General features: G+C 31.9%; 1 protein-coding gene across 1 annotated transcript in view; it reads left to right on the top strand.

The window, feature by feature from the left end:
• LOC141345384 (serine/threonine-protein kinase PAK 1-like) overlaps positions 1–15,280 on the top strand; it is a 30,901-nt gene that overhangs the window by 14,764 nt on the left and 857 nt on the right. The window lies entirely within an intron of this gene.

Genomic DNA, 15,280 nt, shown 5'->3' with positions numbered 1-15,280 from the left:
GTCAAAAATGACCGGACTCCAAAGAATTGCTTATAAATCTCTCATTTTTCTATATTATCACCAAATATTGGATTCATTCTTCTTGTCAACTTGTTTTCTTTCATTTAGGACTGGTTCTGTGTTTCTATTTGCATCCGATTAATCGTAGGCCTCATTTATCTGAGAGTAGTTACCGTGTTTTTTGAGTGAAAAAAGCATTTTTTTATGAATAATTTTCACAAAAATAAACAAAATAATATGAAAATTTGCACTGTTTCTCACACTACTGTGCTTTTATGTTTAATCAGGAAGTTTGCTTTAAAAAGCTTTTATTTTGTACAAAATTGCACCAAGTCACATTTGTCAAAAATGTCCGGCCATTGAAAGTGAATGGGGGAGATCACAAAAAACAGGACCTTTATTTGAAATGGTTTTATTTTCTAAAAAGGGGCACAAATTAACACTTATGCAGTTCCCTGTAAAATCTGACGATTGTGACACAAAAAAGAACACATTCAGATTATTTATATTATAACATTTTATGGAACAACAAACCAAAACTGTTATATTTCAGTTCCTGCAAACAGACACTGTCAAACTGAGACAATATCATGTAACAACAAATCTGACTATTGTGACAGAAAAAAAACACATTAGCATTGCCATATAGAGAACCACTTCAACGAACACCTGGTTGTTGTTTGTAGCATTGCCATATAGAGAACCACTTCAACGAACACCTGGTTGTTGTTTGAACTCATGCATGCATTGACACTAGCATTATGTGTCTTGCAAATGGTATTTTTTTTTTTAATTATTCACATGACTCTCAAATAAATTTTGCAAATGTTTGCTCTCCATTTGCAACAGACCATGGATGTTTTCACATCTTTTGGGGCACAAAATGCGCATCTCTTCATTTTCTCTCAAAACCTATTGTCATAATGTTTTAAATGTTCAGGAGCACAACATGCAACTGAACACTAATTGTGATTTTTTTGCCCCGATTTTCCACCGATTTACAGTCTGGAGAAACTGAGGATAGTTGCTGAAAGTCAGGGCAAATCTTCAGATTTGAGTCGATGGATTCCATAAAAAAATTGCGTAGTGTATGATGGTCACAGACTCCGAATTTTTAGCTTCAGACTTTGATTTCATCTAGTCGGAGGATAATCAAACATGTTTGATATTTTTAGCCCATTTGAGAACCTATACTGTTTTCATTTGTTATGCGACTCATAGCAAAAAGGCGCACGTTTCTGCATGAGTTTGTTGTGATCAGACTTCAAAGTCTGCTAGTGTATTATCCTTATGTAGTGTATGATGGCCAGTTTTCCTCTGTTACTGTTTACAAAGTTGGTAAGTGTATGATGCCTATTGTTTAAAAAAATCTGTTCAGATTTTAAAAGTCATGTAGTGTATTCCAGCCTTTATGCTCATTCTTCCCCATTCATTTTCAATGGGCGGCCATTTTTGGCAAGTGTGACTTTGTGGAATTTTGTACAAAATTAAAGCAATTAAAAGCAAACTTCTTGATTAAATATTAAAGCACACTAGTGTGAGAAACAGTGCAAATTTTCATATTTTTTCAACTCATATTGTGAAAATTATTCATAAAAAATGATTTTTTCACTCAAAAAATGAGGTGCCTACTTTGAGAAAAATGAGGCTTACAGTTATTCAGATGCAAACAGAAACACAAAACCAGTCCTAAATGAAAGAAAACAAGTTGACAAAAAGATTGAATCCAATATTTGGTGATAATATAGCATAATGTGAGATTTATAAGCAATTGTTTGGAGTCCGGTCATTTTTGACCGGGAACACCACAAGTGTGACTTTTTGCAATTTTGTACAAAATAAAAGCATTTAAAAGCAAACTTCCTGATTAATCATTAAAGCACACTAGTGTGAGAAACTGTGCAAATTTTCATAATTTTTTATCTCATATTGTGAAAATTATTCATAAAAAATGCCTTTTTTACTCACAAAATTAGGTGCCTACTTTCGGATAAATGAGGCCTACGATTAATCAGATGCAAATAGAAACACAAAACCAGTCCTAAATGAAAGAAAACAAGTAGACAAAAAGATTGAATCCAATATTTGGTGATAATATAGCATAATGAGTGATTTATAAGTAATTGTTTGGAGTCCGGTCATTTTTGACCAGGAACACCACAAGTGTGACTTTTTGCAATTTTGTACAAAATAAAAGCATTTAAAAGCAAACTTCCTGATTAATCATTAAAGCACACTAGTGTGAGAAACTGTGCAAATTTTTATAATTTTTTGTTTCATATTGTGAAAATTATTCATAAAAAATGATTTTTTTCACTCAAAAAACAAGGAACCTACTCTCAGATAAATGAGGCCTACGATTAATCAGATGCAAATAGAAACACAAAACCAGTCCTAAATGAAAGAAAACAAGTTGACAAAAAGATTGAATCCAATATTTGTTGAAAATCTAGCATAATGTGAGATTTATAAGCAATTGTTTGGAGTCCGGTCATTGACCGGGAACACCAGGAGTGTGATTGGGATCTGAACACAACCAGAGGGTTTTAAATAAATAAAAATAAAAAGGTTAAATGGTCCAGGGGGTACAAAACTTAGTTAAGGTTTTGACACTTGCTATTAAAATAAAATAAAATAAAATAAAATAAAATAAAATAAAATAAAATAAAATAAAATAAAATAAAATAATTTAAACATTATGGACATGATCTGAAAAGGTTAAATGGTCCTGGGGGGAAAAAACACCTCAAAAACATGGACATGGTTTGTCTAGTCAACACTGAATGCTTTGGAAATGAATGCGAAAAATAGAATAAAATAGAATAAAAAATAAAATAAAATAAAATAAAATAAAATGAAAAGGTTTAATGGTCCAGGGGGTACAAAACTTAGTTAAGGTTTTGACACTTGCTATCAAATAAAATAAAATAAAATAATAAATTAAATTAAATTAAATTAAATTAAATTAAATTAAATTAAATTAAATTAAATTAAATTAAATTAAATTAAATTTTCATTTACATTTTGTTCTCAGTAGAATTGTTGACTTCTTTGGAATGGTTTTGGCAATTGCTATGAGTTAAATCAAAATAAAATATAATATATAATGTAACGTAACATAACGTAACAACATAACTTAACATCAACTATGGAAAAAAACTTAGATTAAATTCCCCCCCCCCAAGTTTTATAGGAAAAAAATCATATATTTCAAGTGAATTTTAAAAATAGTATTTTTGTGCATTTTTCATAGTAATAAACCTAAAAGAGACCAAACTTTTGTGCTCCAAAGCATTCAAGATTTACGTCAGTTTAAGCAAAAACTATTTTTTCATGTCTATATTTAAAAAGTGGTTAAAAAATGAATTATAACTACTGCAAAAATATAATTTACTACCATAAAATCCCTAAAAATACAACATATTAAGTATAAATATATAGGTATATATAAGTGTAAAATCAAACTAAAATACAGTATATTTAATTGAAATAAAGAGTTTTGACCGCCACACGAGGAGAACCAGATGGTTAAAAACTTGTAAAAATCACAAATACGGCCTAAGAAGTAACTTGTGATGGCTGAATCTAATTATTTGCATACAAGTGCAAAATGATGGATAGAAGACCTTGAAATTGAGATTTATGCATTATCTGAAAACGTAATAAGAAAATCTGCAATGTTAGCGTGCAAAAAAAAAAACTAAATATTGAGAAAATAGCCTTTAAAGTTGTCCAAATTAAGTTCTTAGCAATGCATATTACTTATCAATAATTAAGCTTTGATATATTTACAGTAGGAAATTTACAAAGTATGATCAACGTGATCTTTACTTAATATCCTTATGATTTTGGCGTAAAAGAAAAATTGATAATTTTGACCTATACAATGTATTTTTGCCTATTGCTACAAAAAGACTGGTTTTGTGATCCAGGGACAATTTCAGCTGCTTATTTCTAAAACTTGTTGATAGTTGTGTCATGTAGAAGAATAGTATACTATCTATTTCTCCTCATCTCACTCGAATATAAAACAAAAGCTGCAAAGTGTTTATCTTTTATGTCAGAAAGGTGTAGAAGTTCAGGATGATTCATTTTGCAGCTAAAGTTCAATAGATGTAGGCTGTCTAAACTCTGAAAGCTGCAGTTTTCATCCGTATATCAGATTTTAAGTTCAAAATCTCAAAGAATATTTGTTTTTCTTGGTCTGTGCCCTTTATCCAAGCTGAAAACAAATCACAAATCATTTCACACTAGAAAGTCAAAATGAGTGTTTTGCTATATAATGCACTTTTTTTATGCATGCAGAAAATCTGCATATTGAGAAATCAAAGTAAACCATTTCAATACTTTTACATTTTCTATAGAAATTCTGAGTGGTACTTAGAGAAACTCCAGTTTCTATAAGCAGTAATATTGATGCTCGGTTTATCAAACACCGCTAACAAGACTTGATATTCTGTCTGTGGCGCTGCATCAAACCTTTGAAGTGTTTCAGTCGTCAGACGGATTCTTCAAAGCTCAGCCTGCTGTTGGGAGGGACTGAAGGTGGACGCGTCCTTTAGTAGACGACATTGAGGAGTTTATCCGTATTTCTTAAGCGACTGTGATACGCTCTCATTAGGGGGCCGGTTCTGGTCTCTCGTGCAGCAGCTGTGAGAACCGGACCAGCAGGAGGACGGGCGGCTCTTTGTCATTCCTCTAGTGCTCCTCCTGATTGATTTAGCAACCTGTGGAGCTTCATCATGACGTTGATGTCTTTCACACATCCCTGCTGAAGATGATCTCATTCAAACAGTGTATCTTACAAAGAAATATGAATGTGCATATTTCATGTACGTTTTTAAACATTTCTGTTCATGCATTTGGTAGACGCTTTTATCCAAAGCATTTTGCATTGCATTTAAGATTGCATTTTATCAGTTCATGCATTTCCTACGAATCTGTAAATGTGTTCATCTAGTTCATCTTACGTCAGAATGTAGAAGTTCAGGATGATTCATTTTGCTGCTTAATTTCAATAGAAGTAGGCTGTCTGCAAGATTTCATAATGTATCAAACTTTTAAAAAAACTTTGAGCATCATGCATGAATTTGACAGATGCTTTTATCCAAAGCAACTTGTAATGCAATTGAGACATGCATTTTCAGTTCATGAATTTCCTGGGAATCGAACTCATGACTTTGGTGTTGCTGGAAATGCAAAATGAGGAACAGTAGAAAATAAATCCTATTCTTAGTATACAACAGTATTTTGAATATGTTTTACACTCTCATCCTGATTACTGTAAAAAAAAAAAAAAGTCTTTCTGTCCAGCTACAATATTTAGTTTTAATAAAAAAATAAAAAAATAAATAAATATATATATATATATTTTAAATATTTTATTAAAATGTTACAAAATTACAGTATTGCCTTAAATGTGCTTATTAGTGTATTTTCACTTTTATTTAATTATTGTTGTGCACTTTTGTATGTGTGTGTTAGTAATATAAGGTCCTATGTCCTATGTTTTATTTTTTCCCAAATTACATTTTATTTAAATTTTTCTGGAATCCTTTTTTTTCTGTTTATTAAATTTATTAAATTATTAAATGTATTCAAATTTGAACAAAAATTTAATTTTGTTAAAAAAAAAAATCAAAATCTGTGTTTTCTATTAATTTTCTTGATTGTATGTGTGTGTGTGTGTGTGTGTGTGTGTATCTATCTATCTATATATATATATATATATATATATATACACATATATTTTTTTTCTGAGATATTATTATATTAAAAAAAATATTTTTTTCTGAGATATTATTATATTAAAAATAATATATAATTATTTTAAAAATGTTGGATTCTATTTTAATGGTTTCATTAAATTTACTATTAAAAAGCATCTCCAATTAATTGATTTTATTATAAAAAATATAGTTTTAAAAATGTATAATAATATTTATTTATATATATATAAATAAAAATGTATTTATTTTTTCAGAGATACTATGTTGTCTTTTCTGGTAAATAAATTCTGGTAAAGAATTTTTCTGCTAAATATTCTTTAAGAAATGTTTTAATGATAATATTATTACTAGTAGTTCTGTTTGTAAATGATACGACAAAAGTTGATTTATTATTAATTTCAGATCATTGATTTTCTGTTACAGAATATTTCTGTTATCTTTATTATTTTCTAGTTAAATGATTTTTCTAATTTTTAAATAAAACATTTTACATAATTTAATAATTTCTACTTCAAAATTACTAAATTAAGTGCATTTTCCTTAAAACAAGACTAAATATCTTATGCAATTTTGCTTATCTGATAAATGCATGTTCATTTAAGAAATTTGAGATATTTTGACTAAAAATGAGACAAAAATACTACGTAAGATAGTGTTCAGTGTCTTGCTTGCCATTTTTGTTTAATTTGTTCAGAACATTTCTGAATGAAAATTGTTTCTACACCAATTTTGTTCTTTTTTCTTTCAGTGTATGCATATTTCTTCAGCCCAGATGACATTTCTCCAAAATATGACTTTGCTTCTTTTACATTTTTTTAGACTTCCAAAGTGAAATGTCCAGTGAGGGCACTAAAAGCACGTTCAGTTTTATCCGAAACAGATGGATGTGAATCTGGCGATGTTTTATTAATTTGGCAAATTCACTCCTGCATGTAAATGCATTTGTAAGTAACTCCTAAAACTTTGCAGTGTGAACGTGGTCATCGCGTCCTCTGTGAAGACGAGACCTTTATTTCCTGATGGAATGATGAACTCCAACATATTCAGAGGTGTGTCCGCTCCTGTCCTTGAAAGCAATTATTAGGATCCATAAATATGCCGCGTGGCGTTTGCAAACACGTCTCATTGAACTGTCAAATGAATGTCGACACACCCGGACAGAGGAAAGTGAAACGACATTTGACGTCCTTGTCGTTTGAACAGATGCTGACAGACTTGTGTAATGCGAACGTGAGCTTCGGGTCGCAACCGACATTAAGTCCTCACGCTACTCTTGGTAATGCGTGTCTTTCTGTCTTTTTCTCCTTGTGTTTATGAGCTGATTATTATGAGCTGGCGCGAGAATGTGGGTTGAAGGTTAATGTCTTTTGGCTGCTTGTGTATGTACAGTATGTTGCTCTGTGCTTGATGAAGCAGGACAGCTCACTTCCTCGAGACATGTCCAATAAGGACAAACAGAATCGTTGCGAGACCAATGACACCGGAGCGTTTCTTCCCCAAGACGCTTCCTGAATTAGAGAGCTTTGTTGTCTGTTTTCTGAGGCAAATGATAGCCTTCAGAGCAGCTCAGTCTTAATATCACTGAAAACACCAAAGACTTCGTTGAAACCCGCCTTCTGTCTTCTGTCCTTAGCCAAAATAGTATAAACATTGAAAAGAGAGCTGTGTATTTCTGTAAGCCAACATTAGTGCTTTTTATCACACCTTGTGGGAAAGAAAAATATGAGTTTGTTTCTTCATTGTAAACAGATATAGAGAAATGTAGCATTCTATCACTTGCAGTGAATGGGTGCCGTCAGAATGAGAACAGTTGATAAAAACATCACAAGAATCCACAAGTAATGGAAGTAATACATAATCTGTGTGTTTGTAAGAAACAAATCCATCATTAAGATGTTTTTAACGCTTCCTTTAGTGATAAAGGGGTCTGATCTGAATCTGGAGAAAAATCTGCACAGATCAAGCATTGTTTACCAGCCAAAAACAGCTCTAAACAAATATGTGGCTGGATTTTGAAGTGAGAGACAACAGGAGATGAACTTTTTTTTTACTGGAGGAAGTGTTATTATGGATTAATGACTATATTTTGAAGTAACAGTTTAAAGTTAAAATGTGTTAATGATGGATTTGTTTCTTCCAGAAGCACAGTTTTTCGCTTTTCAAGATGTTAATTGATAGACTGGAGTGGTGTGGATTGCTTGTGGATTATTGTGATGTTTTTATCAGCTGTTTGGACTCTCATTCTGACGGCACCCATTCACTGCAATGGATCCATTGGTGAGAAAGTGATGCAATGCTACATTTTTTCAAATCTGAAGAAGAAGCAAACTCATTCACATCTTGGATGGTAAATCTTCAGGAGATGACCTTTTTTTTTTTTTTTTTTTTTTACTGGAGGAAGCATTATTATGGATCATGGACTATATTTTGAAGTAACAGTTTAAAGTTAAAATGTGTTAATGATGGATTTGTTTCTTCCAGAAGCACAGTTTTTCGCTTTTCAAGATGTTAACTGATAGACTGGAGTGGTGTGGATTGCTTGTGGATTATTGTGATGTTTTTATCAGCTGTTTGGACTCTCATTCTGACGGCACCCATTCACTGCAATGGATCCATTGGTGAGTAAGTGATGCAATGCTACATTTTTTCAAATCTGAAGAAGATGCAAACTCATTCACATCTTGGATGGTAAATTTTCAGTGAATTTTTCTTTAACTTTGTCTCAGATGTTTCTCCAAAAATGATCTTACTTTATGTGGGTCAAAAACGTTAAGATGTCCACGTCAAAATAAATTTACAAAAGTGATTTTATGTCCATAGAAAGCACATTAAATGTAAGTAAAGTGTTTACTTTTCAAATAAGTTTTTGGAGAATAAAATATAAAAATTTGGTTGAAATAATGTTACATTGTCATTCAGTGTTACACAATATTTATATACAAATTCAAAAAACATGCTTATTCTGACTTGTACATAATAAAATATATAAAATAATAAGGGAGCGTATACAATTTTATTGTTTTAAGTGAGTAAAAAAATATTTGACAAATGGGCAAAAAAAATGTAATGTTACAGCTAATTAGTATTTGGGATGAAAGTAATTCATCTTTTAAAATTCATAAATTGATTTTTGGTGTAAATATGCCTGACAAGATTGTGTCTGAATGACATTTTAGTGTCTTCTGTAAATTACAGAAAAAATGTATGATATGTATTTTTTGCTCAGAAAAACAAAAACAAAAATGCTATGAAATTAAACATAGTTGGAAAAACAACAATTTAAAGCAGTATTACACTTATTGTTTTTAAGCTTGAACCCTTTTACGTCTTTGACCTATGTGCCATTGTCTCTGTCTTAAACGTTTCTCATAAAATTTCTTAACAAAAAAGCCATGAGCTTTAAAAGAGCAAACTCTGAGCAACATAATGGCTGCGTTCGAAACCGCATACTTCCATACTATATAGTAGGCAAAAAGCAGTAGGCGAGCAAAAAAGTATGTTTGAATGTTCAGTATTCATAAAAGAGTAGGCGAGAATCAGTAGGCGAGTGCACTAATTCTCGCGAGATTCGGACGAACGTCTACTTAAAGTGCGTTCGAATATGCCTACTTACCTACTATATAGTAGGAAAAAAAGAGTACGTGAAGAAAGAAGTACGTTCGAAAGCTCAGTATTCATAAAAGAGTAGGCGAGAAATCCCCGGATGTCCTACTGCTTCAGTCCAGATTCTGAAGTGTTCATCTGATGCACACTTTTCAATCCCAGGAGGCCACAGGAGGCTAAAACGTCATCATCGAACGTGATTGGGAACCGCAACGAGAGTGTTTACAAATGTGAGTATTACAAACCAAAACACGGTTCCCTGTCTTAAAATCGTATTTGTTGAGCTACTGTATCGTAAACTGCTGATTTGCATAAGGTGTCAATACGTGTAACGTTAAAGTATATTTGTGATTTCGCTGTAAAACACGTTTTATTACGTATAGCGAGCATAGCATCTTAAAGATGATTTCTAAATGTTTAACAACTGACAGGAACATGTTCTGAGAGAATTAAATGAGCACAGCACAACACGAAACAGACATCTAAATGAGTGATGGACGTTGTGTGAGTTTATGTAGAATTCTCTGTTGTCAACACTGCTTTAGATTAATGTAATGTAAATAAACATATAGTTAGTAAACAAGTAAACATGAGTTATCTCTTTCATTTGTTTAATAGTACTGTTGATATATTCAGGAGCATTTGTATTGGATAAAAAGCCAATGAACACAACAGCTACCTCATAAATGTAGTATTGAGCGCACGAATCAGAGGGAACTGAATCTTGTGTGGATGTTACAGGGACAGATGAGACAAGTATGCTTGTCTGGTGAAGAGTGACTGATGAAGCAGTGCTGCCATCAAAGGCTTTGAGTGAGTACACTACAGACATCTAATTAAACCTTAAGTTGCATTTTTTTTTTATAATAAAAAAATCTTTAAGCACTTTTCTGATTCTAGATTTCTGTGCCTTTGTTGCAGGTATTTTGCGGTGGAGCAGGACCTGAAAGGAAAGGTGACAGCAGCATTTGTGGGGGAAAAAAGTTAAATCTGTAACTTAATTTAAGGTTTGGTAATTTTGTTACTTCTAATACAGAGATCTAATGAAATTGTGCTGTTAAAATTACTACTTCTGTATTGTATTTGTGTATCTTTGTATGATCTGAAATGTCTGCTGCAGACTGGTGTGTGCAGTGAGAAAAGAGAAATCCACAGCAGCATCCTGGAAATGGTCAAGTGCCATCGATGAGACCCTCCATCACTCCACCTGCCCTTTGTCTCATCTGGACCAGATGTTGCTGCGGTCTCTTCATCCTCAGAGACCAAAGAGCCAGCGAGAGCATCTAGAGAAAGACTAAAATACCAATATGTCTGAATAAAGCTTTGTTCCATGTGTCTTTATTTATGTTCATGGTTATTTTATTATTTTACTCATATATCCACGTTGTTATCAGTAAATAAAATATAAGTTTCATTTACATATGCATTAATTAATTACTTGATTTAAAAAAAAAACATGCTTGTTTTACTAAAAAATATAATTAATTATAGGTCAGCATTTATCATTATTATTGATCAGTGCATTCTGAGGTAATCTTAATTTCTAAGCAGTAATACTTACATTTTTTTGAGTGTAAAACCCTCAAAAAACACCTCCAAACACAAGATCTTCAAGCAGCTGATCCACATCTCCTTTGTGCAGATATTGCAAACATGGAGGAAGATGTACTAGGTAGGGTTGTTGTGTTACTGATGCTATGAGGTGTTTGAGCACCTGTTGTGCTTATTTTCATTTTATTACTAATACTACCTAACTTACAATTACAGGCTCAGGGAAAGATGGTATTTATCTTTAACAATGAACAATCATAATGAGAAAAACTAAAAACATAACTATTAGGCTTGCTTACATATGCAATTATATACACAGGGAAATATGATAAAATATCTCCAAATAATCAAAATATTCACATCATCGTTTATCAAAAATTGGATTTGTTTTTGTTATTGATAAGCCTCAGGGATGAAAAGAGAAATTTAACAAGAATTTAAGCTAGCTTTGCGTATGGATTAACAATTTTGAATACAAAGGAAATAACTTATTCAAAAAATTAAGAATTTGGGTTTTCCTGACAAAAATTATTTCTTTAAGAATTAAAAAATACAAAAACCTAAATGAACCCGAAACGTATCTACTACAATCACAATAAAAGAACAGCTGTTTCTTCAACATGACCACAAAATGAACAAATTTCATCAATATCAAAATATTTATAGAAAGATTAATTAAACCTGTCGCTATATGTTAAGTTGTTGCACTTGTTATAACGTCGTTGGTCACATGATAACGTCAACATGGCGGAAGACGTGCAGATCACATCCATACTCAACGAGATTTGGCTGTAGAGTACGTACTCTTTTAGCGCTCGTTAAGTAAGTACTTACTGAAATTAAGTACCTACTCATTGAGTATGCGGTTTCGAACGCAGCCAATGTTCATCTGGACCTGCTTAGGTTATAAGTTTGTCATGCATAGGCTACAAGAATCTCAAGTCTATTTCCATTTGTACGGTCTCATGTCATCATATCCGCCCCGTTTCAAGATTTTTCATAATATGCCATAAGCAGACAGATGAAGGTCATATGCAAAATCAATCTCCACTTGTTCGTGTGTCCTCGGCTCTGAGCAGATCCATGAATCACAGCTTGTGCTGTTTCTGACAGAAAGAGGCGTTGGATTTGTCTTTGTACATTGTGAAGAGTTTTCAGAATTGACACTGTCATATGAACAGAATCCTTTAAGGAATTTTAAGTATATTTGTTTTGCTTGGATTGGTTTGATTTTGGTACATGACTTGTCCTCTGAAAGTCTTGTTCATTCCACACTTTTAAAGGTTAAAAAAGTATACTTTTTTTTTATTTATTTTTTTATTTAATTGAATTCTCCCCAAAAATAAATAAAATATGCTACAGTATTTTTTCAAATATATTTATAAGAAATATTTTCTACAAATATATTATTTCATTTATTTATTTTTGGTCATGTTTTTGCATATTTTTGAAAATATATTTGATTTTAAATATATTTTGCCATATATTAAAATCCAGAAAATGCATTCATATGTCAAATTTGAAGATTTTGTGTAAATATATTTGAATAAAAATAAGTAATGAATAAAGCTTAATTAATTTATTCTTGTGATGAAAATCTGAATTGTCAGCATCATTACTCCAGTTTTCAGTGTCATATGATCTTTCAGAAATCATTTTAATATGTTGATTTATTATCAGGGCTGGAAACAGTTCTTTGATGAATAAAAAGTTAAAATGGACAGCATTTATTTAGAATAGAAACTCTTTTCTAACAATATACATTACTGTTCAAAAGTTTGGGGTCAGTACATTTTTATTATTTCCTTTTTTTTAAAGAAATTTCTATTTTTATACGCAAGGATGTGTTAAATTCATAAAAAGTGATAGCAAAGACTTATATGGTTAGAATAGGTTTATATTTTGTATAAATGCTGTTCTTTTTAATTTTTTATTCATCAAAGAATTCTTAAATATTTGGCAGCACAACTGTTTCCAACATCAACAATAAAATAAATAAATCATCATATTAGAATAATTTCTGAAGGATCATGTGACACTGAAGACTGGATTAATGGCTGATGAAAATTCAGATTTGCATCACAGGAATAAATTATATTTTAAATTATATTAAATTAGAAATCATTATTTTATATTGTAACAACATTTAGCAATATTTTATTTCACTAATTGCTAAAATTTTTTTGATGAAATATGTTTGAGTTCATACTGAGATCATTTGATTGCATAGTTCAGTATCTTGGCAAATCAGAGTTTGGATCTCTTCTGAAACGTCTTCTGAGGTGAAAAATACAAGCAGAAACTTTCAGAAAACTTCTCCATTTAATCTTCATATTCTTTAAGAAATATTTTTTCTTTCCCGTTGAGACTGAATGAAGTGGACGTGTTAATAAAACATGGCTGAATGGGCAGTATGAGCTTCCTGACTTATAAATTACTCAAAATCTGTAAAATCTGATCTGCTGTGGTCAAGAGATGCGGTCGAGGCCAAAGGTGAAAACCGAGGGTCAGCAAAAATAAACAAAGAGTGAGTCAGTATTCAGCTGCATTTGTAAAAGATACAGCAAACGCCTTCAACATTACTCTAAATCTATCTCAAACAGGCCTATTTTACCTTTAAGCCGTGGCTGGGAGATTGATGACCAGGTCAGAGCTTTACTATACTGTAGACGCCATGAGAACTGAAATATTGGCTGATTGCTGGTTTGGTGATTACGGTTTTTAAGATGTCAGTTTTTATGGTCAAAGACATGAGGAGCATCACCCACAGCACTCTGAGGCTGAGATAGTGTTTCCATAGCAACTGCCTCCGATGCGTCCGAGGCTGCAGTCAAACGGCTGTGCAACGTAAATGCATTGAATATGGTATATACTGACTCAATAATTCATCGAGCTCTATAAAATCAGTATTGCAGAAGAATACAGGTCTGTCCCAGAGGTTTCTCCAAATAAAACTGAACGGGTGGATAAGAAAAGTCTGTAAAAACAGTATATGAAGGAATTTTTTTAAAGGTGTTTTACATTTTCTATGGATTTTTACAAACCATGTCTCATTTTGATGCTGACATTTTCATGTATTATTCATGAAAGTGTATTATTTATGAAATCAAACTGTCTTTTGGCTCTTATATTACAAAGCCTCAGGGTTGAGAACTTATCTAAACCACTGATACCTGCTACTGCATTTGGCTGATATTCAACAGATACGTCAACAGTACCGCCATCTTAGGAAGGTCAACATTTAGTGTACACAATATAGTTTGGTTTTTGTTGCTGGTAAATTTTTATAATGCAATTTATCATTTTCATTTACAATTACTGTCTACAATAAAAAAAAATGCATGTTGCTGTTTATTTAGTACTGACCTGAATAAGATATTTCACATAAAAGATGTTTACATATAGTCCACAAGAGAAAATAATAGTTGAATTAATTGTTGAATCCCCTTGATTCTTAATACTGTGTTCTTACCTGCATGATCCACAGCTGTGTTTTTATTGTTTTTTTGTTTAGTGATAGTTGTTCATGAGTACCTTGTTTGTCCTGAACAGTTAAACTGCCTGCTGTTCTTCAGAAAAATTCTTCAGGTCCCGCATATTGTTTGGTTTTCCAGCATTTCTGTGTATTTGAACCCTTTCCAGCAATGACTGTATGATTCTGAGATCCATCTTTTCACACTGAGGACAACTGAGGGACTCATATGCAACTATTGCAGAAGGTTCAAACGCACTGTGCATTAAGATTCAGATCAGGGTAAATTTTAATTTGTGTCTCCTGGGAAACATGTAAGTATCTTCTGTAGCTTCTTAAGGGCAGTACTAAATGAAAAATAAAATATTTAGGCAAAATAAGAAAAATGTACACATCTCCATTCTGTTCAAAGGTTTCACCCTCTGGCTCTTAATGCATTGTTTTCCTTCTGGAGCATCAGTGAGTGTTTGAACCTTCTGTAATAGTTGCATATGAGTCTTTCAGTTGTCCTCAGTGTGAAAAGATAAATCTCAAAATCATACAGTCATTGTTGGAAAGGGTTCAAATACAAAAAATGCTGGAAAACCAAAGAATTTGTGGGACCGGAAGGATTTTTCTGAAGAACAGTAGAAAGTTTAACTGGGGACTCATGAACAACTATCACTAAACAAAAAAACAGCTGTGCATCATTCAGGTAACAACAGTAATAAGAATCAACTTTTGAACATGGTAATTTTATAAATTTAACTATTATTTTCTCTTGTGGACTATATGTAAATTTATCTTATGTGAAATATCTCATTCAGGTCAGTACTAAATAAACAATAACATGCATTTTGTACGATCCCTCTTATTTTGGTAAAATAATTAACATTTTGCAGATTCTGAAAGGGGGATGTAAGCATTTGACCTCAACTGTACATAT

The sequence above is a fragment of the Garra rufa genome, chromosome 11, assembly GCF_049309525.1.
Source record: "Garra rufa chromosome 11, GarRuf1.0, whole genome shotgun sequence".
NCBI lineage: Eukaryota > Metazoa > Chordata > Actinopteri > Cypriniformes > Cyprinidae > Garra > Garra rufa.
Note: the sequence above shows the minus strand (reverse complement) of the source record. Positions and strands in the feature narration are given on the sequence as shown.